The sequence below is a fragment of the Lissotriton helveticus genome, chromosome 3_1 (genome assembly GCF_964261635.1).
Source record: "Lissotriton helveticus chromosome 3_1, aLisHel1.1, whole genome shotgun sequence".
In the NCBI taxonomy this organism is placed as follows: Eukaryota; Metazoa; Chordata; class Amphibia; order Caudata; family Salamandridae; genus Lissotriton; species Lissotriton helveticus.
In genome coordinates this window covers 367,051,194-367,072,389 of record NC_136061.1, presented here as the reverse complement: position 1 = coordinate 367,072,389, position 21,196 = coordinate 367,051,194, and positions in this window count along the sequence as shown.

Genomic DNA, 21,196 nt, shown 5'->3' with positions numbered 1-21,196 from the left:
TGTGTCTTCCTCAGGACTGTACCATCATATTTCTGTAAAAAATATATATAAAAGATATGTACAAGTCTGTATCTACAGTGCACAAAACGTTTATAATGTACAATATAACATTTCATAAACAGTACTAGTGTTCCGATTCTCACAAGGGCTATTAATACCGCTAGACATTCATACATAGGGGGTATCATTTATGTACATATATACAAATCTATATACATATCTATATGAGCCTATTCACATAATTCCTACAACAGTTTATTATACATCCACATCTATAGTAGAGAATGGTAGACCATATTTATGATTTGCCAGAAAAGATAAGAGCAGTGGACAGAGCCTGTCAAGGTTTGCGTATTTTCGTTATCCTCAAAGCTTTATTAGTTCTTGAGCTATTTTACTAGTAATAAAAGGTAACTGCTTATAGGCTAATGTCACAGTGTTTATAACATTTTCTGACAGGCCCTCTAGGGCCATGTTGATTAGCTGGACACTTTATTGTTATATTATGTAGTCTGCTTACCTATAGATACCAACACATGGTACCAGAATTAAAGCCAATATGAGGCAGGTTACACAACAGTGAATCCCCAGGTCAAATAAACGTTGATAGGTTCTGTAGAGAAAAGGGGGGAGTAGGGATCAGCGTACCAATCAGTTACTCGAACACACAGATTTGCCCTTCTAAGTTTATTCTAAACTGTCCTACATAGTTTTTAGGTCTCGCCTGTCGATGCGCATGCGCATCGAGCAAGCGAGACTATAGGGGCTCATCCAGACTTTATCTAACTTGCAAGGAATCGTGGCGATTCCTTGCAGTGCCCGTGACTTTTAAGCTCAATGCGCATGTGCATTGAGCTTAAAAGCGCGTGCACATGCCCCCAGCCGCCTGCCTTGCCTACTCTCTCTCACAGCCTCCCCCAGCTCCGCCCCCTCACTACTTGATTGCACGGCCGCTAGGCCGTGCCTCCCCTACTCTCCTCCCCCCTCCTCCTCTCCTCCCCTGCCTGCCTGCCGCTAGGCCGTGCCTCCCCTACTCTCCTCCCCCCTCCTCCTCCTACTGCCGTGTCGCACCTCTCCCCTCTCCGCCCCCTCCCCTGCCAGCCGTGTTTGTTTATTTTACCCGCCGTGTCTCTGCTGCTTCCCCCTGTCCTGTCTCTCCTCCTCTCCCTCTCTATACCCTCCCCCTCCCCCCCACCACTCCCATCAAGTCCCTCTGGCCCTTCCCTCCTCCCCGGACCCCTCCTCCCCTGCCCCCTCCTCCCCTGCCCCCTCCACCCTTTCTTGTCTATTGCACTTCTCTGCCATCTGTCTTTTCTTGCGGAGTGATGCTGGCTTTCACAGCATGCCGAGCTGCTGCGTGCGTCCCTTCTACATTAACTGGCTCCTCTCTCTTCACCGACCACTTTGGCGATCGGCGTCCTGAAGCAGCAGGTAGAACAGTGTGAAACAAGCAACAGGGACCGATGCTGGGGATTAACCTTCCGCAGACCAAAGCCACCCGACCTGTATAACTCTGTGTCAGTGGTGCGTAGTGTCCTGTGGCCGCATCCAACACTTCCTGTGCAGTGCATATCTGCCCTGGTGAAAATACTTTCTCCGGGGAGTTTCCAGCAGTTTAATTGACAAGGTTTCTTTCTTTATTGTATTAGCTATACTGATTTCCCACGCTTTATGTGCAAACATAAACACGGCCTTGTGCCTATGACAGCATTGGTGTTGGTCAAATATGTGCTTTTCTAAGTTGCTGTATTTGGAAAATATACTGTTTCTACTTGTGCCAGTATACCCCTCACTGCTCTTTTGTTACTTAATTCGCTCCGACTCACACAGCCTGTGTGTTACAGTCGACTGCCCCCGCCCTCCACCTTCCTCATTACTGTGTCTGAAAGGCCCGGCTTGTTCACACCCACATGCCGCTCTGCCCCGCTCCGCCCCCTCCCCTGAGTCATCCTGCCTGCCCCTTCCCGCCGTGTCGCATTTCTCCTCCCCCCTCCCCTCTCCCCTCTCTTCCCTTCGTCTTGTTCTCATTCCCTACCACAGCTTCCTTTGACAAGGTTTCTTTCTTTATTGTATTAGCTATACTGATTTCCCACGCTTTATGTGCAAACATAAACACGGCCTTGTGCCTATGACAGCATTGGTGTTGGTCAAATATGTGCTTTTCTAAGTTGCTGTATTTGGAAAATATACTGTTTCTACTTGTGCCAGTATACCCCTCACTGCTCTTTTGTTACTTAATTCGCTCCGACTCACACAGCCTGTGTGTTACAGTCGACTGCCCCCGCCCTCCACCTTCCTCATTACTGTGTCTGAATCTTGGTTGCTTCTCTGCATGTTTTTAACAACATGAAGATTTTGGTGCATATCACACTAAAATCTGCACCTACGGGTAGCACTATACTCTTTCCCGTTAAATTCTGGAGGGTAAATTCTGGCGAGATACCCGATAATACAAGGTGCAGCAAATACTTAACTCGTAAGTGCGACCCCTGTGCAAACAGGGGTTTACACAGGAGTTGGACAGCACCGCTCATGTCCGTTCCGCTCGTAATCAGAGCTATATTGTCTAGTCCCCAGCTTTATTTTATTAATTCATTTTTAATATTTCTGTTAGTCCAATTAGCTCCGCTGAAGCACACCTAGACTACAACAACCAGAATGCATTGGCATCATAAATAAAAGACAAGAAGAGTATTTATCCTACACAAAGTCCTTCAGTAAACTGTCAGGTGTGAGAGGTAATGTTTCTTAAATTTACATGGAACGTTAGTTGACCAAAACTCCTTAATGTGCTCTCTCATTCCTGGACCAGTGTATTCACTTTGGCCATACGCAGTACATTTATCCTCCCGCAAATCTCTCCGAACAACCAATCACCTTCCAGATAAGGTCAGACTGGACGTTTTGTTTGCTAAAAAGAGAGCATAAGATTACATAGCGGGCTTGGTGAGGCTTCCTACGCCCTCCTGTCCTGATGTTTGCACAGACAACTGATTTGTGGATGTACACAGAATAGGGCCGTCTTTATTTACAAGGTAAATTTGAAATTATTTGCTGAAATCAACAATTCATAGTCTGCATTGACCTGTCACCGAATATTTTAAAATATTCAAGATGACACATGAAACAGCTTTGTAATATCGAATACAGCAGCTGCATCACAACATTCATGGTCAAGCACCCATTTTTTTTGGGGGGGGGGGGGGGCAGTGGGAGGCAGTCCTGGGTAGAATTCTTGTCCAGGGCTTCCAAGTTTTCAACTTACTTATGTGTGACATTTGCATGTTTGCATTATATGTGACATAACAATGTCTTTTGTGTGACACTTCATCACAAATCGACTTATTGGCATGCAGCAGAGAATCAGTCATAGCAGTGTAAAATGTGGCTCTGAGCAGCACATTAAATTATATTCAGGCAGTGTCATTGCTTCAAGCTAAGAGCGAAGCTCGAGTGTTCTATGACGTCACTCAGAACCCTGAATTGAAAAATATCCACCTAATTAACGTTTTACCCATCTATAACTTTATGTTATGTATCTCCATCAAAACCTCCTGCCCCTGCTTTCAAATGCTATGAAGGGGCAGATGAGTAATTGAGGAGTCATGCATAACCTGGCCTTTCATCCCTTTACCAAATCTATAAAATGAAGGGAAAAAAAACCTTACCTCCCACCCTCACTCACTCTCACTCTCACTCACCCTCAACCCCTCACTCACCCTCAACCCCTCACTCACCCTCACCCTCACTCACCCTCAACACCTCACCCTCACACAGTGCAATAGGTCTCAGAGGATTTTTAGTTAAAGCTTTTACAATTGTTTATGGCTTTTTTGATTTGTAATTCTTTAGCATTGGCTACAAGAAATAAAAATGCTAAAGATTTACAACAAAAAACCCATAAACAATTCTAAAAGCACTAACTCTAATGCTGCGAGACCTATTGCATTTCCAATGCTTGTTTATTGTTGGTATCTGCAGTTTATAACTACCCACCAGCCTAATAAAGCGTACTATTTTTGCCTAGATATTTTGCTTATGTCATTAGCTATTTCCCACGTTAAGTATAATAATTTTATTCATTATTACTCTTGTAAAGTGATGGAAGTAAACGATATAGTTCTCATGTTGATGTTGAAATACCACCATATGTTGTAACATTGAAAGCCAATGTTCAAATGCCACAAATTCCACAATATAGGATATCTAGTGAGGGTGAAAAAGCTTTGCTAGCGATCGTTTACGAATTGATTGAAAAGGATGTGATTGAAGAAACACGAGGCAACGTTTGCAATAGTCCTGTTCTGCCTGTTTTAAAAAGAACTGATCCCTCTCAGCCACCTGTGTACAGATTCGTGATTGATCTTAGAGAGGTGAATAAAATAGTTGTGCCACAATTCCCAGTTGTCCCCGACATTACCACATTATTGACTATGATTCCAGCTTCTGCCTCTTGGTTTTCGGTGATTGACCTGAAGAATGCTTTCTTCAGCATCCCGATTGCTGAGGAGAGCAGGGATATTTTTTCCTTCAGTTTAGGAGGTCGCAGCTTCCGCTTTAAACGCGCTCCTCAGGGCTACTGTGAAAGCCCATCGATATACAGTCAAGCTCTAAAAACACAGCTTGATACGATTGTTTTACCTGAAGGTGCTACTCTTGTACAGTACGTGGATGATTTGCTCATTGCTGCAGACACTGAGGGAATTTGTAAAAAGACCACGCTGTCATTGTTGCGTCATCTGTGTGATTTACATCACAAGGTGTCACTTTCCAAACTGCAATATTGCCGACAAGAAGTGACCTACTTAGGTCACCTCTTATCGAAGGAGGGAAGGAAACTGACCCCAGAAAGAATTCAGGCAATAGCGAAATTGAATGTGCCAAGAACACAGAGAGAAGTACGTGCTTTCTTGGGCATTACATCGTACTGTAGACAGTGGATTCCAAATCGTTATTGGTCAAACCTTTGGTGGCATTAACGTGTAAAAATACACCCAATCCCATTCCTTGGTCTGAAGAGTGTCAGAAAAGTTTTCTCGAATTGCGCACAGCATTATGTTCGGCTCCTGTGTTAGGTACTCCCGACTACAGTAAGCCTTTCACATTATATGTCCACGAGAAAGAGGGCTGTGCATTGTCTGTGTTGACTCAGTAGTTTGGAGGTAGGCAGCGTCCATGTGCCTATTTTTCGTCGACCTTGGATCTGGTAGCAAAAGCATTGCCGAGTTGTTTAAGAGCCACAGCAGCAGCAGCTGTCTCTATTCGACAGTCTGCTGGTCTAGTAATGAATAATACACTAGTCGTGATGGTCCCACATGCAGTAGACACATTGTTGAAGAGAACCAAGACACAGCACTTAACTAGTGCTCGATTGTCCAGTTACGAATTGACACTGTTAGCGAGTCATGTGCACATAAAAAGGTGCAGTACCTTAAACCTAGCTACGTTGTTGCCAATTGCAGAGGAATCAGATGCTTCAGAACAGCATGATTGTTTTCTCAGATCAGAGGAAGAGACGAAAGGGAGAGTAGATCTATCCGATACTCCTCTTGCAGATTGTGATGGTACATTATGGGTGGATGGTTCATGCTTCAAGCTCCCGAGTGGTGATACGACTGCAGCATATGCCGTTACAACTTTGCATACAATTGTTGAAGCTGCACGTGTGCCACATAATTCAGCTCAAGCGGCAGAATTGATTGCACTCACGAGAGCATGTGTGTTGTCTAAAGGGATGAAAGTGACTATCTACACTGATAGTCAGTATGCATTTGGAGTGGCTCACAGTTTTGGACGATTGTGGAGAGAACGTGGGTTCCTGACTTCGCATGGAGCTAAGATTCAACATGGTCAGTTGGTGAATGAGCTTCTTGAATCACTGACCTTGCCTCTGCAAATGGCGATTGTGAAATGTAGTGCTCACAAGAAGGTGACTGATGATGTTGGTCGTGGGAATGCATTTGCTGATGAGATCGCGAAAGAAACGGCAAAGAATGTAATGAGCCGAATGTATGTTGCAGGCCCTGCAAGATGGACTGGTGATGTTGGAATGTGTGAAGACACAATAGAGAGTGTGAAGTCCATCCAAGCGGAGGCCACAGAGAAAGAGTTGAGGACGTGGAGAGAAAGTACGGGTAGGATGGATGCAAATGGTTGCTGGATTGAATTATCAGAGCATCAGAGATGGTTGTTACCCGATGCATATGTGCTTGCAGTGGTTACAATGGCTCATGGAATGGCTCATGTCAGCGTGAAAGGGATTTGCGAGTTGTTGGCCCCAGTATGGAAAAATTCAGGGATTCCCAAATGTGCAGAGAATGTTGTCAAGAATTGCATGGTATGTTTGAAACACAATCCTGGTAGGGGAACCCCAACTCCAGCTGGTCATTTTGCGCCTCCTACGTACCCGTTCGAGGTTTTGCAGCTAGATTTCATTCACATGGAGAGGTGCAACAATTTAAAATACGTACTCGTTGTTGTTTGTGCCTTCTCAAGATGGGTAGAAGCCTATCCCCTAAAAGACAATACTGCCTTGTCCACAGCAAAAGCCCTTGTGAAAGAGTACTTCCCCAGGTTTGGAATGCCTAGAATGGTCTGGTCTGATAATGGAAGTGAATTTGTGGGTCGTGTGATGAAGAAAGTGTGTGAAGGGCTAGGTATTCGGCAGAAGTTCCACGCTGCAAATCACCCCCAATCAGCTGGATTAGTAGAAAGTTACAATGGCACTTTAAAACTTAAACTGGCCAAAATCCAAGCGAGCACAGGTCTTAAATGGCCTGACGCTCTACCCTTAGCACTCCTGTCCACTAGAATGACTGTGCATTCACGAGTGAAACTTAGTCCATATGAGATAGTTTTTGGCCGGCCAGCCAACATATGGGGAGTGCCTAGACCCACTAAGTTCAGCGAGCTTGAACACCCTATTTTGCTTAATTATCTGTATGAATTGATGGCTAAATTGCGTGTTTTGCATCAACAGGTCCACAGCACCCTGCCTCCGGTCTCTGAGACTCCGGGTCACGCCATTGACCCTGGTTCCTGGATTCTTGTCAGAAACTTTCAAAGAACGAAGAACGACCAGCCCAGGTGGACCGGGCCTCACCTCGTCCTTCTTTCTACAAGATCAGCCGTTCGGGTGGAGGGGAAGGCCAACTGGGTCCACGGGATCCATTGTAAGAAAATCCCTTTTCCTCTGCCTTATGACCAGTGGGTCCAGAAGGGTGCCGCTGACCCAGAACCTAAAACAGTGCCACATGCCGTCCCTTTTAATGATTTGCATGTAAAAGGAACTGACTCTGAACGAGAAAATGAAAACATTTTGCACAAGGCTGTGCCGCCATCCAATCGATTGAACACTACAGAGCCTGACCTCTTGTTCCAGGATCAGACAATACCTGGAAAACAACGATATAATTTGAGACCGAGAAAAACGAACTAATAAAACAATCTCTTTTGCAATTTGAGACAAAGATTCATGGACTAATAAACAGATATTTCTTTTTTCCTCCCAAGTACTATTTTTGAAAGTGCAGCTCTCCCATCTAAGAAACTTGCTTATTTTTTGTTTTTCGAACCGCCATCTGCGTTCCGCTGCTAGGGCCACGGTTGATTAAAGTCTTTGGGGTGCAGCTGACGACGTTAGGTCGGTAGTTCTGGTTGGTCCAAGGGAGTTGCCCTAGACTGACAGAAGCATCCCTTAGCAGAGGCAACCTACCACCGCGGGCAGCACTTTAGAGAGGATGGAGTTTCCCGATGCGGAGAGACCTGCCAAACGAACGAACTTAAAGCGCAGATTGTGTAACGTGATGACAAGGAAAAGTTTTATAATATTGTGTATTTTTATGCTATTCAGTATAATGATATTTCTAATAAGTTATGTTTTATTTTATTTTCGTGTAACATTTGCACCCCCTGCATCACCCATACCTCCCCTACTGGTTCCTCTCATTCTTTCCACCCTCTGCCTGACCACGAATCAAATAGGAGATTGGAGTTCATCAATAACTCCTTTGTTCAGTTGTTACACCAACACCAACTTGTAATGAACACAACTAACTGTTGGGTGTGCGGTCTTATGCCTCACACAACGGATAAAGGTATCCCTTATCTGGTCCTGCCATTCAGTCACAATGGTTCTGTATGGGCATATAGGACAATGTTCATATATGCACACGAAATCTACCCCCTGCGTTCTGTAACAGACAATCCTAGAAAGAGTGCTCTAGTCAAGGGTATAGTAGACATGATTAAGGAAGGTATTTCTTATGAGACTATCCCGAGAGATGAGACACTAGTATACATAGGATGGAACATGACTGGATATGGAGCTACTCTGAGTGAGAAACAGCAAGCTAAGAGATCGTCCCCGATTTGGATTGTACCCCATCAGGGTCATCTGTGTCTGCAAGGTAATGGCACGAATCCCAGGGCTCAGTTAGGGAAGAGTGTCTGTACTGAAACGTATGTTTTTGGATCTCAGACTTCCCCTGCGTTTTTAGCAGCTAAGGGTACCTATTTCATCTGCCATGATAGAGCCTATACATGGTTGCCCCCTGACTTTTCGGGCTCATGTTTTGTTTCCTTCCTGTTGCCTCCCACCTACACAGCAGCGGCAGACTACCACAGGACAAGGATAGTTAGAGGTGTTTTGAGTGAGGAAGACACTGCAGGTCAAGAATTTGGGGACTTTGCAAAGGGTTTTCTGCCGTTCTGGGGATCCATGGCTAACAGCAGGAACATAAGGCAATTGACAAGGGTAGTTGAGTCCACCGTGATTGAAACTGCTGGTGCCCTTAGTAACTTGACTGCTGAGCTCCAGTCGGATCGACTTATGACCCTTCAGAACAGGGCCGCTTTAGATGTCATACTTGCAGACCGAGGTGGGGTATGCAGATTGATCCAATCTAGTTGCTGTATTTTCATCCCAGATAACGCTCAAACAGTGTACCAGGCCATCTCCAAACTGCATAAGATTTCCAAATCTATTAATGAGGATAAAGGAGATTGGTCGTTAATGGGATGGGTCTGGGAACTGATATCCGCCTGGGGATGGAAAATTCTGATGGTCATTGGGATGGTCTTAGCCATTCTTTTCCTGTTCTGTCTGTGCATACAGTGTGCTCCTGCAATATGTGGCCTCTGTGTTACATCATGTGTAAGGAAGCCTGTGTCAAGAGATGAACTAAGTACTAGGATGATGTTACAGCAACATCTCAATGACTTTACGAATATAGATCTGGACTCAGATTAACATGAGGATAGATTAATTGCCTATGTAAGGGCAAAAGGAGGGTTTGTGGTTCTGAAAATTCTGGATTCATGTAATCGTTGTGGACTCGAGAATTAAAACTTCGTTGAAACATGACGAATTTGGTATCAAAAGACCGAGAATGACGAGCACACCATGTACATATATTTCCAGCATATTCGAGTGACGATTTCGCCTCGAAATCGTCATTTGCGTTCTGAACCCTTGGCTTCCATTTATGTGTTGCCCTTTACATAGGCCTTAATCCAGCTGAATTCAATTCCACAAGGACACATACTCCTTAATCGACTTTCCTATGACCTGTGCAAGTTGGAACCATTGCCCCAGGCCGAACTCGTTAGGTCAGTTCCCCTCCCAGTGGCCAAACAAGATAGCATCAAGGCTCAACAAGCCATAAAACCATTTCAGCGCGCACACCTGCCGTATCTTGCTCACATCTGTCTCTACTCTTTTTGCTTCGCTTACTTTATGGTGGGGAGGTGCCTGTTTTATTGGGGGTCCACCGATATCTGATGAAATGTTGGGCCTTGCCGGGTGATTTGTTGTGGGCAGCACGAAGTGAAATATGTACATGTCATCATGACTCTGCTTTTCTTTTGTAACCAATAACTGTAAATGACATACTACAAATTCGAAGAATGTTTGCCTGAAGCTGAATATTCTGTATAAAGAGAGAAGCCTGACTTTGTAAATGCGAGCAGTCTCCTGAGAATATACTTCCCCGTGTGTTGTACTTCTAGGACACTTGTTACCTTGGTTGCAGCCAATAAAATCGATCCTTGACTTCACCTAGAAGACTCTGAGTTTCTGTGGTCTGGATCAGGAAGAACCCGAGGTCTCTGGGTGTACCCTGACACCGCTGGGTTACCGGTTCTGCGCCGGTTCTTAAAAACCCAGTACCTCACCTGTCCCCTTGATGACCATGACTCGTACATACTGGGTAACAGATTTTCAAGATGTTCCTGAATTCTCAACTACTGCTGTCCTTTCGTTAGAATCATGACCGGATGCCAAGAATAGAGCCTCTTCAAACCCCAATCCCTACCGGATACCGGTGACTTCTCGTCCCATTGTTCCATACCCCTTGCCACTCCCACTCCTGTTCCCCTCGCCAGCCATACTTTCCCTTGGAAGCACACAGCTCAATAATCACATTTTCTTTGTAGTTTTGCCCCATTACTCCAGCCCCTTATCTGCGGAGTCCTGGGCAAGGGCTGCCCGCTGCTGCCAGGACTGGCAGGTCCGTGGTGTCCCCACTGCTGCGCAGCCCCGGAGCCTCCAGCTTCAGTTGGACCTCCATATTGCGGGGTGGGGGCTCCGTCTGATCCTCGTGTGGGTAGCCGGGGTAGAAGCAGGTGGGCGTGGTCATTGTCAGTGAAATTGCTCTCCCACCCTCGCAGCTCCACCATTAAGTGAGGTGCCCCTGCCCCTGCACTCTTGAGTGTTGGTGATCGAGGCCCTCCTCCACCCGCAGGTTTCCCTGCGCCTCATCCCTGGTGGTCCAGTGGACCTCTGTCTCCTTTCTTTCTTTCTGCTCCTTCACTCGTTTTTCTCCCCTTTCTATCTTTCACCTTTCTGCACCTCTGTTCTTTTGCGCTTTATTTCTGCCCATTTCCCTTTCTCTCCCTCTGCTCCTTCACTCGTTTTCACTCGTTTTTTCCCCTTTCTATCTCTCACCTTTCTGCACCTCTGCTCTTTTGTGCCTTATTTTTGCCCATTTTCCCTTTCTCTCCCTCTGCTCCTTCTCTCGTTTTCACTCGTTTTTTTACCCTTTCTATCTTTCACCTTTCTGCTCTTTTCTGCATCTCTGCTCTTTTGTGCCTTATTTCTGCCTATTCTCCCTTTTTTCTTTATCCCTTCTTTCCTCCCTTTACCTTTCCCCGCCGCTGCTGCCCCCGCGGCCCCTCCCCCCCCAGCACGACCGGCCCAATCCAGCTCCCCTCCCCACTCCCGCCTCCCAGCTGTCCAGCCCTCCCCGACCCCTACTTAATGGCGGCCACTGCGGGGACAGGCGAGCAAGACCACTGACTCATTGTCAGTGAAATTGCTCTCCCACCCTCGCAGCTCCACCATTAAGTGAGGTGCCCCTGCCCCTGCACTCTTGAGTGTTGGTGATCGAGGCCCTCCTCCACCCGCAGGTTTCCCTGCGCCTCATCCCTGGTGGTCCAGTGGACCTCTGTCTCCTTTCTTTCTTTCTGCTCCTTCACTCGTTTTTCTCCCCTTTCTATCTTTCACCTTTCTGCACCTCTGTTCTTTTGCGCTTTATTTCTGCACATTTCCCTTTCTCTCCCTCTGCTCCTTCACTCGTTTTCACTCGTTTTTTTCCCATTTCTATCTCTCACCTTTCTGCACCTCTGCTCTTTTGTGCCTTATTTTTGCCCATTTTCCCTTTCTCTCCCTCTGCTCCTTCTCTCGTTTTCACTCGTTTTTTTACCCTTTCTATCTTTCACCTTTCTGCTCTTTTCTGCATCTCTGCTCTTTTGTGCCTTATTTCTGCCTATTCTCCCTTTTTTCTTTATCCCTTCTTTCCTCCCTTTACCTTTCCCCGCCGCTGCTGCCCCCGCGGCCCCTCCCCCCCAGCACGACCGGCCCAATCCAGCTCCCCTCCCCACTCCCGCCTCCCAGCTGTCCAGCCCTCCCCGACCCCTACTTAATGGCGGCCACTGCGGGGACAGGCGAGCAAGGCCACTGCGGGGACAGGCGAGCAAGCCCACTGACTCATTGTCAGTGAAATTGCTCTCCCACCCTCGCAGCTCCACCATTAAGTGAGGTGCCCCTGCCCCTGCACTCTTGAGTGTTGGTGATCGAGGCCCTCCTCCACCCGCAGGTTTCCCTGCGCCTCATCCCTGGTGGTCCAGTGGACCTCTGTCTCCTTTCTTTCTTTCTGCTCCTTCACTCGTTTTTCTCCCCTTTCTATCTTTCACCTTTCTGCACCTCTGTTCTTTTGCGCTTTATTTCTGCCCATTTCCCTTTCTCTCCCTCTGCTCCTTCATTCGTTTTCACTCGTTTTTTTCCCTTTTCTATCTTTCACCTTTCTGCACCTCTGCTCTTTTGTGCCTTATTTTTGCCCATTTTCCCTTTCTCTCCCTCTGCTCCTTCTCTCGTTTTCACTCGTTTTTTTACCCTTTCTATCTTTCACCTTTCTGCTCTTTTCTGCATCTCTGCTCTTTTGTGCCTTATTTCTGCCTATTCTCCCTTTTTTCTTTATCCCTTCTTTCCTCCCTTTACCTTTCCCCGCCGCTGCTGCCCCCGCGGCCCCTCCCCCCCAGCACGACCGGCCCAATCCAGCTCCCCTCCCCACTCCCGCATCCCAGCTGTCCAGCCCTCCCCGACCCCTACTTAATGGCGGCCACTGCGGGGACAGGCGAGCAAGACCACTGACTCATTGTCAGTGAAATTGCTCTCCCACCCTCGCAGCTCCACCATTAAGTGAGGTGCCCCTGCCCCTGCACTCTTGAGTGTTGGTGATCGAGGCCCTCCTCCACCCGCAGGTTTCCCTGCGCCTCATCCCTGGTGGTCCAGTGGACCTCTGTCTCCTTTCTTTCTTTCTGCTCCTTCACTCGTTTTTCTCCCCTTTCTATCTTTCACCTTTCTGCACCTCTGTTCTTTTGCGCTTTATTTCTGCACATTTCCCTTTCTCTCCCTCTGCTCCTTCACTCGTTTTCACTCGTTTTTTCCCCTTTCTATCTCTCACCTTTCTGCACCTCTGCTCTTTTGTGCCTTATTTTTGCCCATTTTCCTTTTCTCTCCCTCTGCTCCTTCTCTCGTTTTCACTCGTTTTTTTACCCTTTCTATCTTTCACCTTTCTGCTCTTTTCTGCATCTCTGCTCTTTTGTGCCTTATTTCTGCCTATTCTCCCTTTTTTCTTTATCCCTTCTTTCCTCCCTTTACCTTTCCCCGCCGCTGCTGCCCCCGCGGCCCCTCCCCCCCCAGCACGACCGGCCCAATCCAGCTCCCCTCCCCACTCCCGCCTCCCAGCTGTCCAGCCCTCCCCGACCCCTACTTAATGGCGGCCACTGCGGGGACAGGCGAGCAAGACCACTGACTCATTGTCAGTGAAATTGCTCTCCCACCCTCGCAGCTCCACCATTAAGTGAGGTGCCCCTGCCCCTGCACTCTTGAGTGTTGGTGATCGAGGCCCTCCTCCACCCGCAGGTTTCCCTGCGCCTCATCCCTGGTGGTCCAGTGGACCTCTGTCTCCTTTCTTTCTTTCTGCTCCTTCACTCGTTATTCTCCCCTTTCTATCTTTCACCTTTCTGCACCTCTGTTCTTTTGCGCTTTATTTCTGCCCATTTCCCTTTCTCTCCCTCTGCTCCTTCATTCGTTTTCACTCGTTTTTTTCCCTTTTCTATCTCTCACCTTTCTGCACCTCTGCTCTTTTGTGCCTTATTTTTGCCCATTTTCCCTTTCTCTCCCTCTGCTCCTTCTCTCGTTTTCACTCGTTTTTTTACCCTTTCTATCTTTCACCTTTCTGCATCTCTGCTCTTTTGTGCCTTATTTCTGCCTATTCTCCCTTTTTTCTTTATCCCTTCTTTCCTCCCTTTACCTTTCCCCGCCGCTGCTGCCCCCGCGGCCCCTCCCCCCCCAGCACGACCGGCCCAATCCAGCTCCCCTCCCCACTCCCGCCTCCCAGCTGTCCAGCCCTCCCCGACCCCTACTTAATGGCGGCCACTGCGGGGACAGGCGAGCAAGACCACTGACTCATTGTCAGTGAAATTGCTCTCCCACCCTCGCAGCTCCACCATTAAGTGAGGTGCCCCTGCCCCTGCACTCTTGAGTGTTGGTGATCGAGGCACTCCTCCACCCGCAGGTTTCCCTGCGCCTCATCCCTGGTGGTCCAGTGGACCTCTGTCTCCTTTCTTTCTTTCTGCTCCTTCACTCGTTATTCTCCCCTTTCTATCTTTCACCTTTCTGCACCTCTGTTCTTTTGCGCTTTATTTCTGCCCATTTCCCTTTCTCTCCCTCTGCTCCTTCATTCGTTTTCACTCGTTTTTTTCCCTTTTCTATCTCTCACCTTTCTGCACCTCTGCTCTTTTGTGCCTTATTTTTGCCCATTTTCCCTTTCTCTCCCTCTGCTCCTTCTCTCGTTTTCACTCGTTTTTTTACCCTTTCTATCTTTCACCTTTCTGCATCTCTGCTCTTTTGTGCCTTATTTCTGCCTATTCTCCCTTTTTTCTTTATCCCTTCTTTCCTCCCTTTACCTTTCCCCGCCGCTGCTGCCCCCGCGGCCCCTCCCCCCCCAGCACGACCGGCCCAATCCAGCTCCCCTCCCCACTCCCGCCTCCCAGCTGTCCAGCCCTCCCCGACCCCTACTTAATGGCGGCCACTGCGGGGACAGGCGAGCAAGACCACTGACTCATTGTCAGTGAAATTGCTCTCCCACCCTCGCAGCTCCACCATTAAGTGAGGTGCCCCTGCCCCTGCACTCTTGAGTGTTGGTGATCGAGGCCCTCCTCCACCCGCAGGTTTCCCTGCGCCTCATCCCTGGTGGTCCAGTGGACCTCTGTCTCCTTTCTTTCTTTCTGCTCCTTCACTCGTTATTCTCCCCTTTCTATCTTTCACCTTTCTGCACCTCTGTTCTTTTGCGCTTTATTTCTGCCCATTTCCCTTTCTCTCCCTCTGCTCCTTCATTCGTTTTCACTCGTTTTTTTCCCTTTTCTATCTCTCACCTTTCTGCACCTCTGCTCTTTTGTGCCTTATTTTTGCCCATTTTCCCTTTCTCTCCCTCTGCTCCTTCTCTCGTTTTCACTCGTTTTTTTACCCTTTCTATCTTTCACCTTTCTGCATCTCTGCTCTTTTGTGCCTTATTTCTGCCTATTCTCCCTTTTTTCTTTATCCCTTCTTTCCTCCCTTTACCTTTCCCCGCCGCTGCTGCCCCCGCGGCCCCTCCCCCCCCAGCACGACCGGCCCAATCCAGCTCCCCTCCCCACTCCCGCCTCCCAGCTGTCCAGCCCTCCCCGACCCCTACTTAATGGCGGCCACTGCGGGGACAGGCGAGCAAGACCACTGACTCATTGTCAGTGAAATTGCTCTCCCACCCTCGCAGCTCCACCATTAAGTGAGGTGCCCCTGCCCCTGCACTCTTGAGTGTTGGTGATCGAGGCCCTCCTCCACCCGCAGGTTTCCCTGCGCCTCATCCCTGGTGGTCCAGTGGACCTCTGTCTCCTTTCTTTCTTTCTGCTCCTTCACTCGTTTTTCTCCCCTTTCTATCTTTCACCTTTCTGCACCTCTGTTCTTTTGCGCTTTATTTCTGCCCATTTCCCTTTCTCTCCCTCTGCTCCTTCATTCGTTTTCACTCGTTTTTTTCCCATTTCTATCTCTCACCTTTCTGCACCTCTGCTCTTTTGTGCCTTATTTTTGCCCATTTTCCCTTTCTCTCCCTCTGCTCCTTCTCTCGTTTTCACTCGTTTTTTTACCCTTTCTATCTTTCACCTTTCTGCTCTTTTCTGCATCTCTGCTCTTTTGTGCCTTATTTCTGCCTATTCTCCCTTTTTTCTTTATCCCTTCTTTCCTCCCTTTACCTTTCCCCGCCGCTGCTGCCCCCGCGGCCCCTCCCCCCCAGCACGACCGGCCCAATCCAGCTCCCCTCCCCACTCCCGCCTCCCAGCTGTCCAGCCCTCCCCGACCCCTACTTAATGGCGGCCACTGCGGGGACAGGCGAGCAAGGCCACTGCGGGGACAGGCGAGCAAGACCACTGACTCATTGTCAGTGAAATTGCTCTCCCACCCTCGCAGCTCCACCATTAAGTGAGGTGCCCCTGCCCCTGCACTCTTGAGTGTTGGTGATCGAGGCCCTCCTCCACCCGCAGGTTTCCCTGCGCCTCATCCCTGGTGGTCCAGTGGACCTCTGTCTCCTTTCTTTCTTTCTGCTCCTTCACTCGTTTTTCTCCCCTTTCTATCTTTCACCTTTCTGCACCTCTGTTCTTTTGCGCTTTATTTCTGCCCATTTCCCTTTCTCTCCCTCTGCTCCTTCATTCGTTTTCACTCGTTTTTTTCCCTTTTCTATCTTTCACCTTTCTGCACCTCTGCTCTTTTGTGCCTTATTTTTGCCCATTTTCCCTTTCTCTCCCTCTGCTCCTTCTCTCGTTTTCACTCGTTTTTTTACCCTTTCTATCTTTCACCTTTCTGCTCTTTTCTGCATCTCTGCTCTTTTGTGCCTTATTTCTGCCTATTCTCCCTTTTTTCTTTATCCCTTCTTTCCTCCCTTTACCTTTCCCCGCCGCTGCTGCCCCCGCGGCCCCTCCCCCCCAGCACGACCGGCCCAATCCAGCTCCCCTCCCCACTCCCGCATCCCAGCTGTCCAGCCCTCCCCGACCCCTACTTAATGGCGGCCACTGCGGGGACAGGCGAGCAAGACCACTGACTCATTGTCAGTGAAATTGCTCTCCCACCCTCGCAGCTCCACCATTAAGTGAGGTGCCCCTGCCCCTGCACTCTTGAGTGTTGGTGATCGAGGCCCTCCTCCACCCGCAGGTTTCCCTGCGCCTCATCCCTGGTGGTCCAGTGGACCTCTGTCTCCTTTCTTTCTTTCTGCTCCTTCACTCGTTTTTCTCCCCTTTCTATCTTTCACCTTTCTGCACCTCTGTTCTTTTGCGCTTTATTTCTGCACATTTCCCTTTCTCTCCCTCTGCTCCTTCACTCGTTTTCACTCGTTTTTTCCCCTTTCTATCTCTCACCTTTCTGCACCTCTGCTCTTTTGTGCCTTATTTTTGCCCATTTTCCTTTTCTCTCCCTCTGCTCCTTCTCTCGTTTTCACTCGTTTTTTTACCCTTTCTATCTTTCACCTTTCTGCTCTTTTCTGCATCTCTACTCTTTTGTGCCTTATTTCTGCCTATTCTCCCTTTTTTCTTTATCCCTTCTTTCCTCCCTTTACCTTTCCCCGCCGCTGCTGCCCCCGCGGCCCCTCCCCCCCCAGCACGACCGGCCCAATCCAGCTCCCCTCCCCACTCCCGCCTCCCAGCTGTCCAGCCCTCCCCGACCCCTACTTAATGGCGGCCACTGCGGGGACAGGCGAGCAAGACCACTGACTCATTGTCAGTGAAATTGCTCTCCCACCCTCGCAGCTCCACCATTAAGTGAGGTGCCCCTGCCCCTGCACTCTTGAGTGTTGGTGATCGAGGCCCTCCTCCACCCGCAGGTTTCCCTGCGCCTCATCCCTGGTGGTCCAGTGGACCTCTGTCTCCTTTCTTTCTTTCTGCTCCTTCACTCGTTATTCTCCCCTTTCTATCTTTCACCTTTCTGCACCTCTGTTCTTTTGCGCTTTATTTCTGCCCATTTCCCTTTCTCTCCCTCTGCTCCTTCATTCGTTTTCACTCGTTTTTTTCCCTTTTCTATCTCTCACCTTTCTGCACCTCTGCTCTTTTGTGCCTTATTTTTGCCCATTTTCCCTTTCTCTCCCTCTGCTCCTTCTCTCGTTTTCACTCGTTTTTTTACCCTTTCTATCTTTCACCTTTCTGCATCTCTGCTCTTTTGTGCCTTATTTCTGCCTATTCTCCCTTTTTTCTTTATCCCTTCTTTCCTCCCTTTACCTTTCCCCGCCGCTGCTGCCCCCGCGGCCCCTCCCCCCCCAGCACGACCGGCCCAATCCAGCTCCCCTCCCCACTCCCGCCTCCCAGCTGTCCAGCCCTCCCCGACCCCTACTTAATGGCGGCCACTGCGGGGACAGGCGAGCAAGACCACTGACTCATTGTCAGTGAAATTGCTCTCCCACCCTCGCAGCTCCACCATTAAGTGAGGTGCCCCTGCCCCTGCACTCTTGAGTGTTGGTGATCGAGGCCCTCCTCCACCCGCAGGTTTCCCTGCGCCTCATCCCTGGTGGTCCAGTGGACCTCTGTCTCCTTTCTTTCTTTCTGCTCCTTCACTCGTTATTCTCCCCTTTCTATCTTTCACCTTTCTGCACCTCTGTTCTTTTGCGCTTTATTTCTGCCCATTTCCCTTTCTCTCCCTCTGCTCCTTCATTCGTTTTCACTCGTTTTTTTCCCTTTTCTATCTCTCACCTTTCTGCACCTCTGCTCTTTTGTGCCTTATTTTTGCCCATTTTCCCTTTCTCTCCCTCTGCTCCTTCTCTCGTTTTCACTCGTTTTTTTACCCTTTCTATCTTTCACCTTTCTGCATCTCTGCTCTTTTGTGCCTTATTTCTGCCTATTCTCCCTTTTTTCTTTATCCCTTCTTTCCTCCCTTTACCTTTCCCCGCCGCTGCTGCCCCCGCGGCCCCTCCCCCCCCAGCACGACCGGCCCAATCCAGCTCCCCTCCCCACTCCCGCCTCCCAGCTGTCCAGCCCTCCCCGACCCCTACTTAATGGCGGCCACTGCGGGGACAGGCGAGCAAGACCACTGACTCATTGTCAGTGAAATTGCTCTCCCACCCTCGCAGCTCCACCATTAAGTGAGGTGCCCCTGCCCCTGCACTCTTGAGTGTTGGTGATCGAGGCCCTCCTCCACCCGCAGGTTTCCCTGCGCCTCATCCCTGGTGGTCCAGTGGACCTCTGTCTCCTTTCTTTCTTTCTGCTCCTTCACTCGTTATTCTCCCCTTTCTATCTTTCACCTTTCTGCACCTCTGTTCTTTTGCGCTTTATTTCTGCCCATTTCCCTTTCTCTCCCTCTGCTCCTTCATTCGTTTTCACTCGTTTTTTTCCCTTTTCTATCTCTCACCTTTCTGCACCTCTGCTCTTTTGTGCCTTATTTTTGCCCATTTTCCCTTTCTCTCCCTCTGCTCCTTCTCTCGTTTTCACTCGTTTTTTTACCCTTTCTATCTTTCACCTTTCTGCATCTCTGCTCTTTTGTGCCTTATTTCTGCCTATTCTCCCTTTTTTCTTTATCCCTTCTTTCCTCCCTTTACCTTTCCCCGCCGCTGCTGCCCCCGCGGCCCCTCCCCCCCCAGCACGACCGGCCCAATCCAGCTCCCCTCCCCACTCCCGCCTCCCAGCTGTCCAGCCCTCCCCGACCCCTACTTAATGGCGGCCACTGCGGGGACAGGCGAGCAAGACCACTGACTCATTGTCAGTGAAATTGCTCTCCCACCCTCGCAGCTCCACCATTAAGTGAGGTGCCCCTGCCCCTGCACTCTTGAGTGTTGGTGATCGAGGCCCTCCTCCACCCGCAGGTTTCCCTGCGCCTCATCCCTGGTGGTCCAGTGGACCTCTGTCTCCTTTCTTTCTTTCTGCTCCTTCACTCGTTATTCTCCCCTTTCTATCTTTCACCTTTCTGCACCTCTGTTCTTTTGCGCTTTATTTCTGCCCATTTCCCTTTCTCTCCCTCTGCTCCTTCATTCGTTTTCACTCGTTTTTTTCCCTTTTCTATCTCTCACCTTTCTGCACCTCTGCTCTTTTGTGCCTTATTTTTGCCCATTTTCCCTTTCTCTCCCTCTGCTCCTTCTCTCGTTTTCACTCGTTTTTTTACCCTTTCTATCTTTCACCTTTCTGCATCTCTGCTCTTTTGTGCCTTATTTCTGCCTATTCTCCCTTTTTTCTTTATCCCTTCTTTCCTCCCTTTACCTTTCCCCGCCGCTGCTGCCCCCGCGGCCCCTCCCCCCCCAGCACGACCGGCCCAATCCAGCTCCCCTCCCCACTCCCGCCTCCCAGCTGTCCAGCCCTCCCCGACCCCTACTTAATGGCGGCCACTGCGGGGACAGGCGAGCAAGGCCACTGACTCATTGTCAGTGAAATTGCTCTCCCACCCTCGCAGCTCCACCATTAAGTGAGGTGCCCCTGCCCCTGCACTCTTGAGTGTTGGTGATCGAGGCCCTCCTCCACCCGCAGGTTTCCCTGCGCCTCATCCCTGGTGGTCCAGTGGACCTCTGTCTCCTTTCTTTCTTTCTGCTCCTTCACTCGTTATTCTCCCCTTTCTATCTTTCACCTTTCTGCACCTCTGTTCTTTTGCGCTTTATTTCTGCCCATTTCCCTTTCTCTCCCTCTGCTCCTTCATTCGTTTTCACTCGTTTTTTTCCCTTTTCTATCTCTCACCTTTCTGGACCTCTGCTCTTTTGTGCCTTATTTTTGCCCATTTTCCCTTTCTCTCCCTCTGCTCCTTCTCTCGTTTTCACTCGTTTTTTTACCCTTTCTATCTTTCACCTTTCTGCATCTCTGCTCTTTTGTGCCTTATTTCTGCCTATTCTCCCTTTTTTCTTTATCCCTTCTTTCCTCCCTTTACCTTTCCCCGCCGCTGCTGCCCCCGCGGCCCCTCCCCCCCCAGCACGACCGGCCCAATCCAGCTCCCCTCCCCACTCCCGCCTCCCAGCTGTCCAGCCCTCCCCGACCCCTACTTAATGGCGGCCACTGCGGGGACAGGCGAGCAAGACCACTGACTCATTGTCAGTGAAATTGCTCTCCCACCCTCGCAGCTCCACCATTAAGTGAGGTGCCCCTGCCCCTGCACTCTTGAGTGTTGGTGATCGAGGCCCTCCTCCACCCGCAGGTTTCCCTGCGCCTCATCCCTGGTGGTCCAGTGGACCTCTGTCTCCTTTCTTTCTTTCTGCTCCTTCACTCGTTTTTCTCCCCTTTCTATCTTTCACCTTTCTGCACCTCTGTTCTTTTGCGCTTTATTTCTGCCCATTTCCCTTTCTCTCCCTCTGCTCCTTCATTCGTTTTCACTCGTTTTTTTCCCATTTCTATCTCTCACCTTTCTGCACCTCTGCTCTTTTGTGCCTTATTTTTGCCCATTTTCCCTTTCTCTCCCTCTGCTCCTTCTCTCGTTTTCACTCGTTTTTTTACCCTTTCTATCTTTCACCTTTCTGCTCTTTTCTGCATCTCTGCTCTTTTGTGCCTTATTTCTGCCTATTCTCCCTTTTTTCTTTATCCCTTCTTTCCTCCCTTTACCTTTCCCCGCCGCTGCTGCCCCCGCGGCCCCTCCCCCCCAGCACGACCGGCCCAATCCAGCTCCCCTCCCCACTCCCGCCTCCCAGCTGTCCAGCCCTCCCCGACCCCTACTTAA